General features: G+C 43.6%; 1 protein-coding gene, 1 long non-coding RNA gene and 1 pseudogene across 4 annotated transcripts in view; 2 read left to right on the top strand and 1 right to left on the bottom strand.

Annotated features, from left to right (window-relative positions):
* Nucleotides 1-4,044: 4,044 nt before the first annotated feature.
* LOC123482871 lies at nucleotides 4,045-6,348 on the bottom strand. 2 transcript variants are annotated; one of them, XR_006657960.1, is made up of 4 exons: nucleotides 6,266-6,348; nucleotides 4,692-5,498; nucleotides 4,503-4,574; nucleotides 4,045-4,286 (listed from the first exon to the last, which is right to left on the bottom strand). It is a non-coding gene; the product is annotated as an uncharacterized LOC123482871 (long non-coding RNA). The 2 variants fall into 2 exon arrangements; XR_006657961.1 differs by having other exon boundaries at nucleotides 4,045-4,272.
* A 129-nt stretch (nucleotides 6,349-6,477) lies between these two features.
* LOC121554419 lies at nucleotides 6,478-14,322 on the top strand (annotated as a pseudogene).
* A 5,259-nt stretch (nucleotides 14,323-19,581) lies between these two features.
* Nucleotides 19,582-22,783, top strand: part of LOC121554418 — a 26,503-nt gene continuing 23,301 nt past the window's right edge. For both annotated transcript variants that reach the window (XM_041868004.2, XM_041868005.2), the window contains exons 1-2: nucleotides 19,582-19,642; nucleotides 20,767-20,814. The gene's annotated coding sequence lies outside the window, so the exon portion shown is untranslated. The remainder of the gene's footprint in view (nucleotides 19,643-20,766; nucleotides 20,815-22,783) is intronic.

The following is a 22,783-nucleotide window of genomic DNA, read 5'->3' as shown; positions in this document are numbered from 1 at the left end:
TATTCAATAATTTCATCCATACCGCTCGCGCACGTCAACAAGCGTCAGGGTAGCCAGGCGCTAAAATAGAACTGACGCGCTGCAAGTCCCGCCTCGCCCATCTCCTCATTGGTTTTTTAGGAGCATTTGCTCATGTGGGTGATTGAAAGCTGAACTGGGGTCCACACTCCAGTCCAGTTGGTGGTGGTAATGCACCTTAAAGTTGGTTGCCAACCGCCATATAAAGTCCAAAGAAGAAGAAGAAGACTGAAGGAGGAGCGATTACTAGAAACTAACTATGTTTACCCTTTTATCTGTGGATTAATTGTCAGAGTAGAGGACCTTGTGCATTTCAGGTAAATTTCAGAGAACGGTGAGGAATGAGCCCAGAACTACACGGGAGGATCTTGTCAATGATCTCAAGGCAGCTGGGACCATAGTCACCAAGAAAACAATTGGTAACACACTACGCCGTGAAGGACTGAAATCCTGCAGCGCCCGCAAGGTCCCCCTGCTCAAGAAAGCACATATACAGGCCCGTCTGAAGTTTGCCAATGAACATCTGAATGATTCAGAGGAGAACTGGGTGAAAGTGTTGTGGTCAGATGAGACCAAAATCGAGCCCTTTGGCATCAACTTAACTCGCAGTGTTTGGAGGAGGAATGCTGCCTATGACCCCAAGAACACCATCCACACCGTCAAACATGGAGGTGGAAACATCATGCTTTGGGGGTGTTTTTCTGCTAAGGGGACAGGACAACTTCACTGCATCAAAGGGAAGATGGACAGGGCCATGTACCGTCAAATCTTGGGTGAGAACCTCCTTCCCTCAGCCAGGGCATTGAAAATGGGTCGTGGATGGGTATTCCAGCATGACAATGACCCAAAACACACCGCCAAGGCAACAATGGAGTGGCTCAAGAAGAAGCACACTAAGGTCCTGGAGTGGCCTAGCCAGTCTCCAGACCTTAATCCCATAGAAAATCTGTGGAGGGAGCTGAAGGTTCGAGTTGCCAAACGTCAGCCTCAAAACCTTAATGACTTGGAGAAGATCTGCAAAGAGGAGTGGGACAAAGTCCCTCCTGAGATGTGTGCAAACCTGGTGGCCAACTACGTCTGACCTCTGTGATTGCCAACAAGGGTTTTGCCACCAAGTACTAAGTCATGTTTTTCTGGATTTTGTTGTTGTTATTCTGTCTCTCACTGTTCAAATAAACCTACCATTAAAATTATAGACTGATCATGTCTTTGTCAGTGGGCGAACGTACAAAATCAGCAGGGGATCAAATACTTTTTTTCCCTCACTGTATGTAGCCGATCTGTATATGGACCCTAAAACGTTTGGTATAAATATTAGTTCAGAACCTAGCTATGAACCTCAGCTATCATAGCCGGTTGTATCGACTTCAAAACAGTCTGAATGGCATCAATGAAGCCTATGGATTGAGTAGAATATAACATAACTTTATTGTTCCGAGGATGCAAGTCATAGTTATTACCAAGCATGAGATCCCTGCATTGTAGCCTGTACATTGAATATATTCACTGATTATGTACTCTACCTTGGCAAATAAAGGTGTGGTTCAGGTAAGAATGTCTGTGAGACATTATTTTTCAGTCATATCCAACACCAGGAGTATCCAACTCCAGTCTTTGAATGATTCTGTGTCTGCATGTATGTATTACAATTATACACTTCAACAGTGTTTACGAATCCTGGTCCTGGGACATCAATGGTTACACACTAACTATTCAATAGACTAGAAACATAATTTAACTAGTTAATGGCTGATTTGTAATTCATGTACAGTACCAGTCAAAAGTTTGGACACACCTACTCATTCAAGGGTTTTTCTTAAAAAAAAAAAAAACTATTTTCTACATTGTAGAATAATAGTGAAGACATCAAAACTATGAAATAACACATATGGAATTATGTAGTAACCATAAAAGTGTTAAATAAATCAAAATATATTTGAGATTCTTCAAAGTAGCCACCCTTTGCCTTGATGACAGCTTTGCACCCTCTTGGCATTCTCTCAACCAGCTTCATGAGGAATGCTTTTCCAACAGTCGTGAAGGATGGGATGGCGTATCGCTGCAGAATGCTGTGGTACCCATGCTGGTTAAGTGTGCCTTGAATTCTAAATAAATCACAGACAGTGTCACCAGCAAAGCACCATCACACCTCCTCCTCCATGCTTCATGGTGGGAACCACACATGCGGAGATCATCCGTTCACCTACTCTGCATCTCACAAAGACACGGCGGTTGGAACCAAAAATCTCACATTTGGACTCATCAGACCAAAGGACAGATTTCCACCGGTGTAATGTCCATTGCTCGTGTTTCTTGGCCCAAGCAAGTCTCTTCTTCTTATTGGTGTCCTTTAGTAGTGGTTTCTTTGCAGCAAATCGACCATGAAGGCCTGATTCACGCAGTCTCCTCTGAGCAGTTGATGTTGAGATGTGTCTGTTACTTGAAGTCTTTGAAGCATTTATTTGGGCTGCAATCTGAAGTGCAGTTAACTCTAATGAATTTATCCTCTGCAGCAGAGTCTCTGGGTCTTCCTTTCCTGTGGCGGTCCTCATGAGAGCCTGTTTCATCATAGCGCTTGATGGTTTTTGAGATTGCACTTGAAGAAACTTTCAAAGTTCTGGAAATTTTCTGGATCGACTGACCTTCATGTCTTAAAGTAACGATGGACTGTTGTTTCTCTTTGCTTATTTGAGCTGTTTTTGCCATAATATGGACTTGGTCTTTTACCAAATAGGGCTATCTTCTGTATACCACCCTTACCTTGTCACAACACAACTGATTGGCTCAAACGCATTAAGAAGGAAATAAATTCCAGAAATTAACATTTTAACAACGCACACCTGTTAATTTAAATGCATTCCAGGTGAAGCTGGTTGAGAGAATGCCAAGAGTGTGCAAAGCTGTCATCAAGGCAAAGGGTGGCTACTTTGAAGAATCTCAAATATAAAATATATTTTGATTTATTTAACACTTTTTTGGTTACTACATGATTCCATGTATGTTATTTCATAGTTTTGATGTCTTCACTATTATACAATGTAAATTAATAGTACAAATACAGAAAAACCCTGGAATGAGTAGGTGTCCAAACTTTTGACTGGTACTGTATACAGAAACAACATTTAAAAACAGTACACTACACTTGCTATGCATCATGTAAATACTCTAAAACAGGTTCATCTCAATATCTAATTTCCTTAATCTGCACTGATCTGAGGACACGGGATAGGTGTAGTATTTCATCCAATGAGAGACTTAATTTCAACCAGTAGAGAATGTGAAACGCTTTCTTGAAAGAAGTTCATTATCCAAGTGTTATAAATACATGCGTTATAAATATTATAATTGTAATATTATAAATACAAGTTCAATCTGTACTTCAATGCACATCTGGTGTGTATTATAAAAACAGAGGAAGAAAGAGGAGGTGGGGAGACAGCATGTGATTAATGAATTACAGTGCTACTAGGGAAGACAGCATATGATTAATGAATTACAGTGCTACTAGGGAAGACAGCATATGATTAATGAATTACAGTGCTACTAGGGAAGACAGCATGTGATTAATGAATTACAGTGCTACTAGGGAAGACAGCATATGATTAATGAATTACAGTGCTACTAGGGAAGACAGCATATGATTAATGAATTACAGTGCTACTAGGGAAGACAGCATATGATTAATGAATTACAGTGCTACTAGGGAAGACAGCATATGATTAATGAATTACAGTGCTACTAGGGAAGACAGCATATGATTAATGAATTACAGTGCTACTAGGGAAGACAGCATATGATTAATGAATTACAGTGCTACTAGGGAAGACAGCATATGATTAATGAATTACAGTGCTACTAGGGAAGACAGCATGTGATTAATGAATTACAGTGCTACTAGGGAAGACAGCATATGATTAATGAATTACAGTGCTACTAGGGAAGACAGCATGTGATTAATGAATCACAGTGCTACTAGGGAAGACAGCATGTGATTAATGAATTACAGTGCTACTAGGGAAGACAGCATGTGATTAATGAATCACAGTGCTACTAGGGAAGACAGCATATGATTAATGAATCACAGTGCTACTAAACTTCATGTTCTCTCAGTTCATCACAGTTCCATAATAGTGTCTCTAGCGGTGTCTCCTAACCGGCCTTGGGCCCCCAGTCGGCCCGAAGGTTATCTTAAGAGCGGGTGAGGTGGCGATGACGGGACTGGGGGTTGGCATCCTCTCTCACATCAAAACATACCTGCAGACGAGAAACTGATGGAGAGAGAGACAGAGACAGAGACAGAGAGAGAGAGAGAGTGATTAAGCCTTTTTATTCTAACACTGTCAGTCATCATAATCATCAGGAGGTGAAATGCAAAAACTGACCTTGGATCATTAACTCTGGGACTACTACATCTCTGTCTGTATTTCAATGTAAAGCATCTCTTTAATAATACTTCCTGTTGACCCGACCAAGTGACCTCTCACCTCTGATCATGCTGTGCCCTCTGTGTAGCCAGTTCAGATGCGGGAGGGGTTCACCGACACAGCTGATATAACCTAGAGGATTTAGGGAGAAGGGGGTAGAGCGATGACGTGAAGGAGAGAGACTGTTATTGAGAAAATAAGGTAGTTAAAGAGACACAGTTCAACAGGAATCTGTGTGTGTGGCCTCACCTGGTGTCCACACTGAGCGGCTGCAGAGTACTTTATACTGAAAAACAAGCACAGACACACGAGGACAAACAATATAGTGTAGTTATATAAATAGTAAAAATGAAGTGTCTTACTATTCTCCATGGTTGGTCCTCTGGCCTATTCTTTGAAGGTGGAAGGAGCCACAGATATACACCTGAGCCTGCTTACTGCACAACACAATCCATCAGTCAGATTGATACACGTGTGCATAGTTGTGGGTTATAGGGTGTCTAATTGTTCTCAATATGGGTGACTCTTAAAATAGCCTGTTTTGTTTTTGTACAGACATCACCTTTACCTGAACAGCACCCTCACCTGAGAAGCAGAAATCAAAAGGTAGAGAAACTGGGAATGTAATAACTGCAGTTGACATAGCTAAGTAAATGGAAGAATACTCGTATTGCAATGTGGATGGCTCTTAAAAGAGCCTTTGGTTGTGCATAGTGTAGTCTATGGTGTTGCCAGGGAACAGCACCCTCTTCGAAGAAGTAGGAGGTGAAGATCTCCCGCACACAGATTGCCTGCCGTGCTGCGTTGTTGGCCCCCATCCTTGAAACATCCTGCAGAGCAGCAGACTTCTCCTCTGGCACACGGCGGCGAGCTACAGATCCCCTCCTGGACCTCGTGTCCATCCTCATGAAGTTATGCAGGACACAGGAAGCCTTCACACACAGGCCTGAATTCCCCCAGGAGGCAGTCCCAGATGGCCCTGGTCACCCAACCTTGCAGTGCCCTACACGGTAACTGTAGGCAATCGTTTTGAAGGAATCTCCAGTTGCAAGGTATCTGTAGGAATATGGAAGATAATGTAATTATTAGACTTTTACATCACCAGGTCATTGTGGATTACTAAAGTATAATATCCCTTATAACAAATCATCTCATAACAATGTCACGTTCGTTCATAGACGGGTCAGACCAAGGCGCAGCGTGATATGCATACATGTTTATTTGAACCGAGTAAACAACAAACTAAACGTAAAGTCCAAGGTACACAAACAACATACCTCACACAGAACAAGATCCCACAACTACACAGTGCCAATAGGCTGCCTAAGTATGGGCCCCAATCAGAGACAACGAGCGACAGCTGCCTCTGATTGGGAACCACACCGGCCAACATAGAAATACCCATACTAGAACCCACATAGAAAATACTACATAGAAGATCACGCCCCTGACTCAACAAATAAGAGTCCCCAGAGTCAGGGCGTGACAAACAAATCTAACCTGTACCCCCGCACATTGTCTCGGTACCGGTACCCCCTGTATATAGCCTCGTTATTGTTATTTTATTGTGTTATTTTTTAAATATATTTTTTAACCTTCGTATATTTAGTAAATATTTTCTTAACTCTATTCCTTGAACTGCATTGTTGGTTAAGTGCTTGTAAGTAAGCATTTCACGGTAAGGTCAACACCTGTTGTATTTGGCGCATGTGACAAATACAATTTGATTTGATTTGATAGCATTGCATGGATATATGCATGTGTAGCATGTGACAACAGCAGGATCATATCAAGGATAGCGTCACAAATGAATACATAAATACCCCTTGAAGCTTGAGTCCCCAGCACCAGGACTGAGAACCACTACTCTTCATTGGGACCTCTTCATCTGCAGACAGGCTTTCGCAGCTCTCTGTATCTGAGGACAGAAAACATCACAAGAAACAGACTTCATTATGCTCAAATTAGACCGACACTGAATATTATGTTACTGTTATCTCCGTCCTCACCTCTAGGGACGGGAACTACACAAAAGTACCTGCCCTTTCCAGAATAGCCTGCTCTCTCACTCCTTTCACCCTCCTCCGTGGCTGTTCGCTAGCTACCTACAAATGCATTTGGAGTTTGTTTTTTTACAATGATAAATACATAAAAATAGCTAGCTAATATGAAGTTAGGTAGCTATACAGTATGTAAATTTGGCTAGATAGCTAGATTGGAAACAATGCAGCAACGTTTGTTTTGTCACCAGAGCGGTTTAGAGCACATTACTATTTACCTGTGAATAAATTCATGAAATGGAGAATGGATTAAACTTTTTATCCATTTTAATAACCAGACCTTCATACAAATTTGCTATGCTGAATTGTTGACGCACAGTCGAACATGCTGGCGGCACACCCACAAGCGAGCCACTCCGGGCGTCGAGAGGACAGAGAGAGCGAGTAGGCACACACCTTTTACGGACTCAACGGAGTCTGACTCTACTTTTTTTTTTTTTAACGGGTAATTTTATGAGGCAAACGTTTGCTTTTATGCATTTGGGAGAGAAGCTAACACTTTTGAGCTACATTTTCAAAAAACCTTTTGAGATGTTTTGTTAGTTTGGACCGGTGGAATGTTGGTTTCTGCGCGATTATCGTCAACTGATTAGCTAGCTGGTTTATTGCCTAACTAACTAACGGTAGCTAGTTTGTTTAGTTAACAAAAGATACATAACGACGATATAAGAATGATTTGGATTGACTAGACTACTTTTCACAATAGCCCCACAACAGGAAAGGAAAACTGCCTTATAGATGTCGGGAAAAACCTCTTCAAAAATGGAAACGTGTGACTTTTTAACGTCTTAAGTTAAGAGCCCAGTCGCTGTTTGTCGAAGAGGTGATCCTTCATTCGGAGGATAGGCTAACGTTTCCATTTAATTGAAGGTGAATTTGACACTGTTGTCTTTTCTACAGACTAAAAACAAAATCGTGCCGAAGATGAGTAAGGACACCGAGATCGATATGAAGGATGTTGAGTTGAGCGAATTAGACCAGGAGAAACTACCGATGGCCGGCGACGGACCGGGGGCTGAGAAGAACGGGAGCGTAAAGCTGAAGGTACCGGATGAGGATGTCAAGTTTACCGGGCTGTTGAAGGAAGAGCTCATGAAAGTTTCTGGCACACCAGGGTAAGTTAAGAGATGGTTGTTGTTGGATTATACTTTTTTTTTTACTGTATTGCTATCTAAATTAAACGTAAAGTTGCTATAAATCAATTAGAATTACTGAATCTACAATGTAGCTATGTATATTCTACAATTGAAACTTATTTCACTCGGTTAGAGCGTTGGACCAGTAACCAAACGGTTGCTGGTTCGAATACCCGAGTAGACAAGGTGAAATATCTGTCGCTGTGCCCTTGACCAAAGCACTTAACCATAATTTGCTACAGGGGCGTTATACTACTATGGCTGTAAAACAACACATTTCACTGAACCTATCCGGTCTATGTGACAACATTTATGTATTTATTTCTCCCCTCCAGGTGGGTGAGGACTCGCTGGGTTCTCCTGGTGCTGTTCTGGCTGGGCTGGGTGGGGATGCTGGCTGGAGCCATAGTGATCATCGTCCAGGCCCCCAGGTGTAAACCCGAACCTGAGATGAACTGGTGGAATCAGGGTCCTCTCTATCAGATATCTGACCTGGGCGCCTTCAACCACGACAAGGGAATCAAAGGTGAGGGTATTGATGAGGAGATGGGACACAATTAGCTTCAGGAATATCTACTAAGATAAAACAGGATATCATACACAGCATTATGGGTAATGTAGTAGATCATACTGGTGGAACCAGGGTCCTCTATACAGACACACAGACGTCCCCCTGCCCCATTATGTAGTAGGATACCGTTACATTTAAAGAACATCTTATTAGCGTCTGCCATGAGAAAGGAGAACCCTTGATTTGAAGGAAGTGAATCTAGGTTGAGTGAGTTGTCAGGCTTGTGGTTAAATGAGGCAGTCAGTCAGTGTCTTGTGACTCTCAGCTGCCTGTCCTCCAGCCTACTAACTGCTGACTTCGCTAACCGCTATCTGACTCAAACTAGAGTTCATGGTAGAACCCCCCCCCGAAAAACGTCATTTTCTGTTAAAAAAAACAAAAACAAAAAACAGACTTGTCATAATTTCAGTTTCAAAAGTTTGCTGGTTCGAATCCGCGAGCTGACTAGGTGAAAAATCTGTCTGTGCCCCTGAGCAAGGCACTTAACCCTAATTGCTCCTGTAAGTCACTCTGGATAAGAGCGTCTGATAAATTGTCAACAAATGTGAGTCTTTTGTAAGTTGATTGTAGGACACGAGGGCCCATTTCTATCTCTTTCAGTTTTCACGTGCCGTTTTGGCTAACAGTAAACTGATTCTAGACCATTTTTCCCGTTAAAACACCTGACTGGCCTTGTTTTCCCTTCACACACCGGGACTGAAGGAAAGATTCACACACACTTGCTCTGAGTCAGTACCTGCTCACTGAAGCACACTACTCCTCTTTTCTATCTGTTCTCTTCCTCCTTTCTTATCACCTCTCACCCCCCTTTCCAATGTCCCCTCTCCTTTCCACTGTCCCCTCTCCTTTCCACTGTCCCCTCCCCTCTTCCACTGTCCCCTCTCCTTTCCACTGTCCCCTCTCCTTTCCACTGTCCCCTCCCCTCTTACACTGTCCCCTCCCCTCTTCCACTGTCCCCTCTCCTTTCCACTGTCTCCTCTCCTCTTCCACTGTCCCCTCCCCTCTTACACTGTCCCCTCCCCTCTTCCACTGTCCCCTCTCCTTTCCACTGTCCCCTCCCCTCTTACACTGTCCCCTCCCCTCTTACACTGTCCCCTCCCCTCTTACACTGTCCCCTCCCCTCTTCCACTGTCCCCTCTCCTTTCCACTGTCCCCTCCCCTCTTACACTGTCCCCTCCCCTCTTACACTGTCCCCTCCCCTCTTACACTGTCCCCTCCCCTCTTCCACTGTCCCCTCTCCTTTCCACTGTCTCCTCTCCTCTTCCACTGTCCCCTCCCCTCTTACACTGTCCCCTCCCCTCTTCCACTGTCCCCTCTCCTTTCCACTGTCCCCTCCCCTCTTACACTGTCCCCTCCCCTCTTACACTGTCCCCTCCCCTCTTACACTGTCCCCTCCCCTCTTCCACTGTCCCCTCTCCTTTCCACTGTCTCCTCTCCTCTTCCACTGTCCCCTCCCCTCTTACACTGTCCCCTCCCCTCTTCCACTGTCCCCTCTCCTTTCCACTGTCCCCTCCCCTCTTACACTGTCCCCTCCCCTCTTACACTGTCCCCTCCCCTCTTCCACTGTCCCCTCTCCTTTCCACTGTCCCCTCCCCTCTTACACTGTCCCCTCCCCTCTTACACTGTCCCCTCCCTTCTTCCACTGTCCCCTCTCCTTTCCACTGTCCCCTCCCCTCTTACACTGTCCCCTCCCCTCTTACACTGTCCCCTCCCCTCTTCCACTGTCCCCTCTCCTTTCCACTGTCCCCTCCCCTCTTACACTGTCCCCTCCCCTCTTACACTGTCCCCTCCCCTTTCCACTGTCCCCTCCCCTGTCCCTTCCCCTGTCCTTTCCCCTGTCCCCTCCCCCTTTCCCCTGTCCCCTCCCCTTTCCCCTGTCCCCTCCCCTTTCTACTGTCCCCTCCCCTGTCCTTTCCACTGGCCCCTCCCCTTTCCACTGGCCCCTCCCCCCATCCTATCACCTTCTGACCTGTACATGGTTGTGGTGAAGGGCCTTGTCTGTGCAGAAGGATTCACTTCTATCTCTCCCTTTCTCTCTCTCTCCTCCCCCCTCTCTCCAGGTGTAGTGGAAGTATTAGACAGTCTGAACCAGTTGAAGGTGAAGGGCCTGGTTCTGGGGCCTCTCCACACTGTGCTGCAGGACCAGGCAGACACACTAGACCTGGTCTCCATGGACCCTCGGGTAGGAACTGACCAGGACCTGCTGGCTCTGCTGGACAAGGCCCACAAGAAGGGTGAGTGACTGGGACACAAACCTGCTCTGCACAAGGTGTGGTTGTTTGAGCTGCCGGTCTCTGATCTGAGGCCTGGCTGTTTGTCCTATTCAGCTGACAACAGTAAATATTATAGTGTAATAATGAATCTTGGGTTTTTATAAACCCTTAAAATACCTGAGCTCCCAATAATGATCTCTCTCCTGACTGCAGCACTTTTATTTCTGTCTGTCAGGTATCTCGGTGGTGTTGAACCTGACCCCTAACCCTGGAGCTGACCCCTGGTTCGGTCCTGACCGCCTGCCTGAAGTACTGGACAATCTGCGTGTGAGAGAAAGTGATCTGTGCCATTTTGAATACCCTTCTTAATAGTTTATCTCTGTCCTCCAGTGTGCCTCTCCGTTTAAATGAATACCCTTCATAATGGCTTCTCTCACTCTGTGTGACTGGTCTGTTAGTATATTAACCACCCTACTCTAATGGCTGAGGCAACTCTGTATGTGAAATGTGTCTAATACAATTATTCATTAATTCTCCAGTCTGCTGCTAAACACTGGCTGGGTATGGGTGTAGATGGCGTGCAGGTGTCCGGCCTCGCTGCTGCCAGCTCCTCTCCTGATTGGTACAAGGTCCAGGGCGTCTTCCAGGGCAACAGGACAGAACAAAGATGTGAAGAAGAGGTAACTTTAGGTCAGACAGGAAATAGATGTCAACAGGACAGAACAAAGATGTGAAGAAGAGGTAACTTTAGGTCAAACAGGAAATAGATGTCAACAGGACAGAACAAAGATGTGAAGAAGAGGTAACTTTAGGTCAAACAGGAAATAGATGTCAAAAGCGTAACTGGAGGTCAAACACGGAAAAGTTGCAGCGAGTGTATAAAGGCTCTTTTCAAACCAGACAAACAGATGCGTAAAAAACACAGCTACTCATCATGGGCATTGGTTTAAAGCCACCCTAACACAGACAAGCCGCCCTAACACAGACAAGCCGCCCTAACACAGACAAGCCGCCCTAACACAGACAAGCCGCCCTAACACAGACAAGCCGCCCTAACACAGACAAGCCGCCCTAACACAGACAAGCCACCCTAACACAGACAAGCCACCCTAACACAGACAAGCCGCCCTAACACAGACAAGCCACCCTAACACAGACAAGCCACCCTAACACAGACAAGCCGCCCTAACACAGACAAGCCGCCCTAACACAGACAAGCCACCCTAACACAGACAAGCCGCCCTAACACAGACAAGCCGCCCTAACACAGACAAGCCACCCTAACACAGACAAGCCACCCTAACACAGACAAGCCGCCCTAACACAGACAAGCCGCCCTAACACAGACACTGTGAGTAGGTAGCTGCCGGGAGGCTGCAAGGCTTACGGCTGCATCTCAATAGTCTATAAAGTACTTTTCCTCTCCTTGACTCATCTGCTCTGATGGTCAGAACCTGGCTTTAATGCCTGGGTCGTGGCTCAGTTGACACGTTGTTTTGATCAGTGTAGTCGGAAATCAGAAGGCTTTAGTTGGATCAGGGCTCAATAAAGTCTGGGGAACCCAGGGAAAGGGGGAAACGCATGCAGTCTGTCTGGCTAATACAGAGTAGTGCCCTCCCTTGGCCAGTTAGGGGTACTGTGGTAGTCGGGTCTGTTCATGAAGCGTCTCAGAGTAGTAGTGCTGATCCAGGAGCAGGTCCCTCCTGTCATGTGATCTTATTATGATCATGTGATCTTATTATGATCCTAGATCGGCACTCCGACTCTTGACTCTTTGGGCCGGTTTGCTGGACACAGATTGAGCTTAGTCCTGTACTAAAATGTACTTTCAATAGAGATTGTCCATTGAGAGTAATATTGAACATGTTCTAAACTCCTCCTCTTCCTCCAGAGCTCTGATAGGAGTGGTAGATGGTCTGTTCTAAACTCCTCCTCTTCCTCCAGAGCTCTGATAGGAGTGGTAGATGGTCTGTTCTAAACTCCTCCTCTTCCTCCAGAGCTCTGATAGGAGTGGTAGATGGTCTGTTCTAAACTCCTCCTCTTCCTCCAGAGCTCTGATAGGAGTGGTAGATGGTCTGTTCTAAACTCCTCCTCTTCCTCCAGAGCTCTGATAGGAGTGGTAGATGGTCTGTTCTAAACTCCTCCTCTTCCTCCAGAGCTCTGATAGGAGTGGTAGATGGTCTGTTCTAAACTCCTCCTCTTCCTCCAGAGCTCTGATAGGAGTGGTAGATGGACTGGACTCCTCTGCTGTCTCTCAACTCCTCTGGTGTGGACCTGCTGTTGTCCGATGTCCTCACGACCCCTGGAGACTCAGGTAAACACTGACGAAGAAGACCAGGAAGAGGAGGAGGATGATTTGCTAAAATGGCCCTACACACACACACACACACACACACACACACACACACACACACACACAGACACACACACACACACACACACACACACACACACACACACACACACACACACACACACACACACACACAGACAGCCACACACACACACACACACACACACACACACACACACAGACAGCCACACACACAGACAGCCACACACACACACACACACACACACATCTGAATTACCAAGCTAACCATAATGATATGACGAAAGACAATATGAAAAGACACACACTCCCCAACACATGTACCAAAATCTTAAACCTCAACATAAACCTAACCATCTCATCCTCCAGGTATCCAGAGAGCCCATGTCCATCCAGGATCTGATCTCTACCCAGAAACAGAGCTCTCTAGCCTGGGGACTAGGAGGGACCAGGGGGAACCACCTGGCTAGAGCTGGTGGAGAAACCAGAGCTGGTGCGGCTCTACCAGGTACAGGAAATCCTTCCTGCAAGCGTGAAGGTGTACTTGCGGATGATTGACAAAATCAATTTCCCCTGGATGGGTAATCAAGTATTTATTCTCATCCCAGCTACTGCTGTTTACTCTGCCTTGGAACTCCTGTCTTCAACTATGGAGATGAGATGGGGATAGTTGGCTCCACACTGAGGCTGCTACTGAAGGAGCTGCCAAGGTACAGACTGGTTCTACTGCTCTCTGGTACTATACGTGTTGTTTTATTCATATTTAGTCAAATGTTTTAACTGAGAAGTTTGGCTAGTAAAAAAACTGACATTCTAATGCACTACCAAGGTTTTCCAGCACACAGCTTTGACCTACTACAGTAGCTATGTTGGTCTAGTGGACTTCAGTCAACATGTATCCACCAAAGGGCAGATTAGGATTCAAACCCTCCAACAGCCAATTTTATATCACCCAGTATTGTTGGTCTCTCTCCTCTCCAGGCCCAGAAGACTCATCGTCTGACCTGTCGTTCGTGGTTTAAGACCCTCTCTGACCTGAGGGGTGAAGAACGTTCCCTCCTTCACGGGGACTACTTCCCCCTCCACACCTCCTCCTCATCCCTCATCACCACCCTATCCATGGTCCTCAACGACCCAGGTATTTTTTTTATTTCATTTGAATATCCTTGTTTTTTCCAATATATTTTATATTTTCCGAATGAGACGTGAGTGTGTCGTGAAAATCAATAAAAGCTCACAGAAACAACATGATTTAAAAACATCGTCAAGCTATACGTTACAATACTGACAGGATTCCCTCCTCCTCTTCCCAGACCTGGGTCTCCCGGAGCGGGCTAAAGTCAAGCTGAGTACAGACCCTGAGAGCCTGGCTGCAGACAGCTCTGTCTCGCTGGATGAACTGCTGCTGGGACCAGGGACAGGCTGTTCTGCTGACCTTCCCCTTCGCTTAGGAGGACACCAGGACTAGAACAGGCCAGAATAAGAAACGGATAAACTGAACTTTTAGACCGCGAGCAGAGGGAGAATGCAGTAAGGATGTTTTTAGACCACAGACATCTAGCAGAAGCTGTACGAACAGAAGTTTTAGCCGGTGCAACAAAACAAAAAAAAAAAGGTGATAAGATCTGATCAAAATGTTTTTGTTTGCCATTGTTTAGAAAAACTTTTAAAAGGAACTTTTTAGTTCTGTTATTTATGAAACGTTGGAGTTTGAATTTGAATGTGAAAACGGTTGATTTTTGAATAATCAGTGTTCCAGAGAATAGAACTGTCATAGTGTTGGAGAAAGCTACGGACTCCAGCTTGAAGTTGTTCTGACTCAAAGTTGAACCGAGTTAAATAAATGTCCTGTGTAATATTGCCTGTTGACAAACATCGACTCTGTTTCTGTCGCTCTCCCTCTACACAGAATTTATTAGATTTATTTTACTATTGTTATTTTTACTGCTGCTCTTTAATTATTTGTTACTTTTTATTTTATTTTTTAGGGTATTCTTTCTTAAAAATGCATTGTTGGTTAAGGGCTTGTAAGTAAGCGTTTCACTGTAAGGTCTACACCTGTTTTATTCGGCGAATGTGACAAATAAAATGTGATTTGAATAAAGTGTGTTTCATATGTGTATGCCTTTGCTTTGTTCTGTGTGTGTGAGACGTTGGCCAAATGCCACACGCTTACCGTTAAGCCTTGCAGGCACAGGAGCGTTACAGGTGTGATTAAGTATGTCAGAAAGAGAAAGGATCTCATGACCCTATTAAATCCCCCCCCCTTGACACAGGTGACTACCCACAGCCAAGATGGTTGTTAGTTACCACTGTAAGGATTTGAGTGTTCAGTCTCCTGCAGTGGTGTAAAGTACTTTTTTTAAAAACATATTTTTGGGGGTATCTACTATAATATTTACATTTTTGACTAATTTTACTTCACTACATTCCTGAAGAAAATAATGTACTTTTTACTCCATACATTTCCCCTGACACCCAAAAGTACTCGTTACATTTCAACTGTGCCCCTGGCTTGCCATAAATTAAAAACAAGAAAATGGTGCTGTCTGGTTTGCCTAATGTAAGGAATGTGAACTGATTTACGCTTTTTACTTTTGACACTTGAGTAAAAGTATTTGATTTTACATTTACTTAAGTAGTATTTTACCGTGAGACACTTTTACTTCATTCATTTTCTATTCAGGAATCTTTACTCTTACTCATTTATGACAGTTTGGGGGTATTTTTTTTGTGCGCTATGTCAAGTCGAATGTGTTTCATGCAGTAGTGTGTGTGTGTGTTCAGTGCTGGCGCATGTAGTGACGAGAACTTTCCCAAAACCACACGTAGGCAAAGGTTGATGTAACAATGGTAAGACGATGACTAAGAGAACTACTGATACATTGCATATGCCTCGCTCTCTTGGCCACATGAGTCTGAATGGATCCTACAGCAGCTTCGGGAAATCTAAACTAGAATGTGCTGCAAGAAGGTATTGCATCTAGAGATGTAAGGTTACATCTGGATGGTACATGCGATGGAGAGTTGTGGTCGAGTGGGACTCCGGCAAATAGTATAACACATTTTGGTTGATGAGCCATTTTGTACATTTTTCTCAGCTTTTTCTTTTCTTTATGTTGGCGAGAACATTTCATTTCATGCTATCATCGGGCTGCCGAACCCAAAGTTGCTCCTAAATCCATTGATTTGCTGCTGTAAACTCATGAACTTGCTGCGTTTCTTCAAATGGTGAAGTTGACCTTTGACACGTTGTTTGATGACTACTAGTCTACGCCCCAAATATCATTGACTCTTTATTATATTGTAATGGCCACACACATCTTAAACCATATTTCATTTTTTTTGTTGCATTGTACACATGTAGAAAACGTACTACATTGATATTGATTACTGCGTTGTTGGGTTTGGAGCTGGAAAGAAAGGCATTTCACTGTACTTGTGCACGTGACATAACTTGATACTTGAAACGGGCTTTTACCCGCAGTAGCATGTGTGTGTGTTCAATCACGTAGATTCAGTCGTGTGTGTGTGTGTTCAGTCACGTAGATTCAGTCGTGTGTGTGTGTGTGTGTGTTCAGTCACGTAGATTCAGTCGTGTGTGTGTGTGTGTTCAGTCACGTAGATTCAGTCGTGTGTGTGTTCAGTCACGTAGATTCAGTCGTGTGTGTGTGTGTTCAGTCCCGTAGATTCAGTCGTGTGTGTGTTCAGTCCCGTAGATTCAGTCGTGTGTGTGTGTGTGTGTTCAGTCACATAGATTCAGTCGTGTGTGTGTGTGTGTGTTCAGTCACGTAGATTCAGTCGTGTGTGTGTGTGTGTGTCCACGTAGATTCAGTCGTGTTGTTCAGTCACGTAGATTCAGTCGTGTGTGTGTGTGTTCAGTCACGTAGATTCAGTCGTGTGTGTGTGTGTGTGTGTGTTCAGTCACGTAGATTCAGTCGTGTGTGTGTGTGTGTGTTCAGTCACGTAGATTCAGTCGTGTGTGTGTGTGTGTGTTCAGTCACGTAGATTCAGTTGTGTGTGTGTGTGTGTGTTCAGTCACGTAGATTCAGTCGTGTGTGTGTGTGTGTGTTCAGTCACATAGATTCAGTCGTGTGTGTGTGTGTGTGTTCAGTCACGTAGATTCAGTCGTGTGTGTGTGTGTGTTCAGTCACGTAGATTCAGTCGTGTGTGTGTGTGTTCAGTCACGTAGATTCAGTCGTGTGTGTGTGTGTGTTCAGTCCCGTAGATTCAGTCGTGTGTGTGTGTGTGTGTTCAGTGCTGGCACATGTAGTGCTATGTGTGTGAGAAATGTCCCAAAGCCACACTTAGGCAAAGGCCCGTCAACCTGTGGTTTATGTTACCGTTCGACAACCCCAATTTACCACGGTTACCAGGATTAGGGTTACCCCCTAAATGACTTTACATCCAATCTATTCATTATCATATAAATTAATTAATGATGAACTTCAATCATGTGATGGGTTTAAAAAAAAGAAATAAAAAAAAATCCATTCCTATCTTGTCTTGAAGACTTTTGATAACCTAAATTATGTAATATTGTTCAGAATTTTACAATTATTTTAATCTTCATCATAATGATAATGCTGTGAGGTTGGGGAATTCTTTTGTGGGCTATATCTTATTCATTGTAATTCAACCTCTATCTATCTAGACACTTGAAACCCTCTTTAAGGAATACCTGGAATAGTATAACAGTAATCCTTCTACCCATATTTTCTTATTGTTTTTTGCAATAATAATAATAAGAAAAAGTTGTGTGTAGTTCCAGTAGTTAGCTACATGGCTAAATTAGCTGCTGAAAACACTACCAATATCTGAATTTAGTTCAGCTACCATCAAGCCACTGCAAAATGTAGTTAACTTACTAGTTAAACTACATGTAGTTCACTACTCCCCAACATGGTTGAAATCGATAGTCTTAGATTTGACAAAGGTGCTCTGGAAATCAGCCTAAAATGTACAAATGGCCGTCTCTGTGTCCCTTTCAGTGAAGGTGACCTTGGGGGCCTCTACTGTCTCTTCTTAGGCCCTAGAGCAAGGCACTTGCAATGCCAAGGGTCGAGGGTTTGATTGCCGCTCAGGCACCCCACAGGAAGCTGCTGAGGGGGGAGGACGGCTCATAATAATGACCGGAACAGAGCGAATGGAATGGAATGGCATGGCATGGCATGGCATGGCATGAAACCATGGAAACCAATGTCTTTGGTACATTTTAGTCATTTAGCAGACGCTCTTATCCAGAGTGACTTACAGTTAGTGAGTGCATGCTTATTTTTTAATACTGGCCCCCCGTGGGAATCAAACCCACAACCCTGGTGTTGCAAACACCATGCTCTACCAACTAAGCTACATCCCTGCCGGCCATTCCCTCCCCTACCCTGGACCAATTGTGCACCGTCCCATGGGTCTCCCGGTCGCGGCCAGCTACGGCAGAGCCTGGATTTGAACCAGGATCTCTAGTGGCACAGCTAGCACTGCGATGCAGTGCCTTAGACCACTGCGCCACTCTGCAGACCTGGTACCAGTCCACCTATTTTCCACTCCAGCCATCACCACGACCCCGTCCTCCCCAATTAAGGTACCACCAACCTCCTGTGGTATGCACGCATGACAAGTCGGGATAAAATGCCGTATACTTTCAACTTTAAAACCATTAACATATCAACTTTAAATCCATTAATATACAACTTTTAAAGATGCACTATGCAGAAATCACTCCGCCATTTCCTGGTTGCTCAAATTCTAATAGTTCGCCTAATTTCAGTTTGTGACAAAACAAGCAAGTATAGTGTAGAGAATCATTGTACCATTTTCATAACCAAAAATATGCGATTTTCAACTGTTTGAAGCTTGTGTACAAAACCGAAAGTAAAAGATGCAAAAACTAAACTTAAGAACGGGAAGCATAGAAATAGCGCACATAGAACAGATCTACAGCTTCTTAGACTTGCTTTCAACGAGAATGACAGATCTATAACTCACTTTTCTATGTGGATTTGGTCGGGTCGGCCAAAAATGTACATGTTGCAGCTTTAAGTATTTTGTCTCTATGACTGCTGTCTGAGAGAATAGCTTGCCGCCGAGGTGAATTCCACGAACCAAACACCCCCACATACACACCGTGTCCCAGTCCCCGTCCCTGTCCCCGTCGGTACGAAACCAAACCAAACACTCCCTGAGCGGTGCACAGTCATTGACAGCTTCTCGGTCTTACTGTGACACATGTACACATCAAATACCATCATCTTCATCATCATCATCATCATCATCATCATCACTATCAGTAGCAGCAGCATCCTCATCATCATCCATCACCATCGTCTTAGACTAAAAGATTCACTGTCGAAGTGCTTCTAAAGTTGTTTTGATATTTGGAGTTAGTCTTGTGACTTATTGAGATATATTTCACCATTAGGCCTACTGTTAAGAGGTATATAAACTACTTCAAATTAGAGTATTTTTTAAAGAGTAAGACTATTTAAAGAAAAACGATTTTATACATAAAGGTCACAGAAAAACAGAGGAGAGAGACAGAGACAGAGAGAGAGAGAGAGAGAGAGCTGTGTTCAAGGTCTGGGCCACTGCTCTGTGGTGTGTTAATGTCATCTTGTTTCCAGGATGACGAGGTGTGTGAGAGATCAGAGAACACACACACACAGAGGTGAGATCCGAGGTTTCGGCAGAGCGACAGCGGCCCACCACCGCTCTTATGACTCTCTCTCTCGCTCTCTCCCTCTCTCTCGCTCTCCCATTCTCTCTCTCACTCTCACACTCACACACACACACGCACCACACACAGACACACTCACAACACACATGCACTAGAGCGATGCCACATGTACAGTGTGTTGCCATTGATGTGATCATATGATGAAAGGATGAACGGTAAGTCTGCATGTCTTTGTGTTCTTATCTTCTTAGTGTTGTTGAGACGTTATATTGACGTTGTTGAGAGGTTATATTAACGTTGTTGAGAGGTTATATTAACGTTGTTGAGACGTTATATTAACGTGTGAATGGAGGGTTGCAAGTGCTGAAAACATGTACTGACTATCACTGAGATGTGGTTGTCTCAACTAGCTAAGAGCGTCTGCTAGATGACTAGAATGTAAATGGAAAGTATATTGTATTGTAGCTAGTCTCATAGTCAGACACAAACAGAGATGTGGTGCTGGCGGCAACCTGCCTTGTTCTGTTTTGATCTAAAGCCAAAACAGTTCATTTCACACATATAACTTTGGAAAAACACAGACAAAAGGATTTAAAAAGGACGTTTTTTTGTTGTTGATTAAATGGAGATTTAAGTTATCTCGTAAAAAGGCCTTGCAGCCAAATCGTAACAAGACGTAATGAAAAAAAGTACTGCAGTCAAAATGATTTACCTACCTACGTTTATCTATGATACCCTACATGTCCCCAGGGTACAGATCCCCAGAGTACAGATCCCCAGGGGTACAGATCCCCAGGGGTACAGATCCCCAGGGGTACAGATCCCCAGGGGTACAGATCCCCAGGGTAGTCTAGTATGGATATATGATTTATCAATAAATCATCTGGTGATTCTGACCGTAGTCTGATATTACGGGTGTCCATGCTGGACTCTCCCCCGTAGTTCTGTTGTAATGCCGTTGGTGCTGTTTGTTCCATTATTGCCTCATAATATTGGTTTGAAAGTAGTATTTCTGTCTGTGTCCAATTTATGTTCCGTCTTGATTATGTTGTTTTCATTGTGTGCAGTGAGGCAGGTGTTGGTATATAAAGCCATGTTTTAGGTGTTGGGCAAAACTCTGAAAAATTATCCCTCAAAATTCACAAATTAATTTAATTTAACTTGCACAATTCCAGTCCTTATGTCAGAGCAGCAACCTGTTGTTGTCGATTTTAAACATTCTTATTTTCAGGTGCAGTGTAGGGATGCTATTCTCCCAACGATGCACAGGTTGAAAAATGCATATTAAAATTGTTTGATAATATTAAAAAAATATTTCGTACTTTTCTCCCATATTCAGTTGTCGTCTGAGAACCTGTTCAAACCTTGACCAGCGCCCGAGCCGAGAGTAAGTACCCTTTTCACTAATCAATACTTTTTATTTATCTGTGTAATAAACTGTTATTAGCAGTGACCGATCAAACAACACATTCCACTATGATTTTAGAATAATTGAACCACTACTTAATTAAGGCAAGTATATTATATTTCTGCGTAGACTATTCTGTAGCCTTTACCATCACCGTGACCTTGTGACCTTCAGTTCATTAGTGATTTAGGAATTAAATCCAATCTGCACTGAGGATGAAAAATAATATTTTATGTAATGAGATAAAATTCAAATTTCCAAAAGACAATATGTTGATGTAAAATATAATGCGTTATCTGTTAATTGTATCTGGTAAGCATTGGACTCGGACAACATTAATATGAAGTATATATATATTTATTCGCTGAAATTATAAAAAGTAATGAGAAATGTACAACCAAAAATATAGTTTCAGCTTTAGCTTTGGTCACCTGTGCATGGATTCTGTTAGTTTGGATCGTAATGGTCCTACACACAGTTCATACTGTGTGGAAAGCCACAGAACGTTCTAGATTAAACACAATACGAATAATTTATTTCCCTCTCTCACAGTTGTTTCTTGTGGTCCTCTGTAGCTCAATTGGTAGAGCACGGCGCTTGTAACGCCAGGGTAGTGGGTTCGATCCCCTGGGACCACCCATATGTAAAAATGTATGCACACATGACTGTAAGTCGCTTTGGATAAAAGTGTCTGCTAAATGGCATATTATTATTTATTATTAAAGCCTAGCTCGAGAATAGAGACACAATCAAATAAAACAATCAAAATGGCACTGTATTGTCCGTGCCGGTGAAGCCCCGAGTCTCATGCTGTAATGCAATGGATCTTTAATTACAACACTATTAATACAAGTGAGTTACAATAACCGTAAAGATAATATTGATCACACCTCTCCTTTTTTCTTTCCGTCACTCTTTTTATCACTTATTTTCTTAGTGATGGCGGGATGAGAAACAAAAGAGAGAAAAAAGTTGTGTTCAAGTCTTTCCCCCTCCTCTGTACATTCTCTATTTATCTGAGATAAGTAGAGAATTGCCCCCACACTCTCTTCTTCTCTTCCTTTTAACAGTTTCATCCTCTGGTTTTTCCGCCTCAGCGTCTGTGCATCACACCGTTCAATTGTTTTTAGGATCTACAGTTTGATGAAAGTCTACTTTATTTACAAAACGTTTAACATTACTAATGGTCTGGATCCCCCAGTTACCCAGGGCCATGTGTATCAAGCGTCTCAGAGCAGGTGCGCTGATCTAGGACCAGGTCTCAGTCATATAATCTTACTCATTATGATCTAAAAGGCCAAACTGATCCTAGATCAACACTCCTACTCTGAGAGTCTTTCTGAATCTGTGTTAAAAGGCCAAAGGTTGAGAAACCACCACGTCGTCCGTCGAGGACCAGAGCGGTAAGGTCAGTGTGCACCACCGGCCCATGGCTTCATCAGTTCTACTCATAATCTACGCTGTTATGAACCTGGTCACTCCTCCACTAGATGTTATGCTAATAGTGAGGTTTCAGTGTGAAGTGTTCACACTGTACTGCTACACCACACCATTACCATGTACGGTATGAACCTACACACCTCACCTACACATAGAGATACCTGAGACCTTCTCTCTTTCTCTCTCTCTCTCTCTCTCTCTCTCTCTCTCTCTCTCTCTCTCTCTCTCTCTTGCTCTCGCTCTCTCTCTTCTCTCTCTTTCTCTCTCTCTCTCTCTCTCTCTCTCTCTCTCTCTCTCAATTCAATGTCAATTTTAAGGGCTTTATTGGCATGGGAAACGTATGTTAACATTGCCAAAGCAAGTGAAGTAGATAGTAAACAAAAGTGAAATAAACAATAAATATTAACAGTAAACATTACACTCAGAAGTTCCAAAAGAATAAAGACATTTCAAATGTCATATTATGTCTATATACAGTGTTGTAACAATGTGCAAATAGTTAAAGTAC

The sequence above is a fragment of the Coregonus clupeaformis genome, chromosome 39 (assembly GCF_020615455.1).
Source record: "Coregonus clupeaformis isolate EN_2021a chromosome 39, ASM2061545v1, whole genome shotgun sequence".
In the NCBI taxonomy this organism is placed as follows: domain Eukaryota; kingdom Metazoa; phylum Chordata; class Actinopteri; order Salmoniformes; family Salmonidae; genus Coregonus; species Coregonus clupeaformis.
Note: the sequence above shows the minus strand (reverse complement) of the source record. Positions and strands in the feature narration are given on the sequence as shown.